We start from the raw sequence: 1,373 nt of genomic DNA, 5'->3' as shown, positions 1-1,373 counted from the left end.
GTATAGCTAAAAAATGGAGTACACGGATGTCAAGTGGCCATTTAGTGCAAGGGTTACATGCATTGCCATTTGGCCCTGCTGTTTACCCTTTCTTCTTTCCTATGCCCATTTTATATATACACCCACTGAGGAAAGCCATTCATGCACCTGAGCAAGTGCACGCTAGTCCACGAAAAGCCCTGCTGGATCTGACCAAAGGTCCATCTAGTCCAGCACTTGTTCACCCAATGGCCAACTAGCTTTTGGCCATGAACGTGCAAGCAGGACATGGGTGCAACAGCACCCTCACACCCATGTTCCCCAGCAAGTGGTGTACCTAGGCTTACTGCCTCTGATCTTGGAGATGGCACATAGCCATCAGGGCTAGTAGCCATGGATAGCTTTCTCTTCCAGGAATTTATCCAACCCCCTTTTAAAGCCATCCAAATTGGTGACCGTCACTACATCTTGTGGTAGTGAGTTCCAGAGTTTAACTCTGTGCTGTGCGAAGAAGCACTTCCCCGTATCTGTCCTGAACCTCTCACTAATCAGCTTCCTGCGATGACCACCCCCCTTGGGTACTAGTATTATGGGAGAAGGAGAAAGATGTCTCCGTATCCACATTCTTTAGACCATACATAATTGTGTACACGTCTGTCATGTCTCCCCTCAGCCTCCTTCTACCAGAATCCGAATTTAAGGCACCACAAGACTCTTGTTTCTGGTGGCTTGAGGTGTTATGATAGGGTTCATAAACAAGTTACTGAATGCAGCGATCTCCCGATCCCAGTCCCCAGGATCTGGGTTTTGATGCGTTATTCGTAACGGAACGTGAGGTTGATCGTGAACAGGTTTTGGGTTGGCAGTGCCTTGCTCAGGCTAGCCAAAAAACTAGAAATCAGGGATGCCTGTAATAGAGGTTCTCCCGAGTTGGGTTGCTACGGCAACTCTTGGAACACGGATGCCTAGCAACTGATTTGTTTTTCATCCCAGGGCAAGACAAGCAGGGATGCAGAGGGCTGGACTACATTTCCCATGATCCCTCAGTGCTCTGGCATTGTGGGTAGTGAGAACTGGTGATCCGAAACAAGGGGTTCCATTGTATTTCTGAGTGGTTTTGTGTTAGTTTTAAAAGTCTGCTCCAAGCAAATGCGTCTCATTCCTGCTGCTGCCTTTATCATCTCTAGCTAAGCGCTTCCTGGGTCAAGGTGACCCAGGAGTCACATGGATGGTGCCATGTGGCCGTCTGCAGCATGCATGTTCAGTGCGCTTTCTGACGGCTCTGGAGCTGCAGCATAGTCGGGCTTTGCGGTTTGACATGTCTGGGGTCCGGGAATGCTTGAGCATGTGCTGGCAAAACAGGCAGCCCGCCTGCTTCGAACTCAGCCCTGCCC

Source organism: Elgaria multicarinata, chromosome 7 (assembly GCF_023053635.1).
Source record: "Elgaria multicarinata webbii isolate HBS135686 ecotype San Diego chromosome 7, rElgMul1.1.pri, whole genome shotgun sequence".
NCBI lineage: Eukaryota > Metazoa > Chordata > Lepidosauria > Squamata > Anguidae > Elgaria > Elgaria multicarinata.
Note: the sequence above shows the minus strand (reverse complement) of the source record.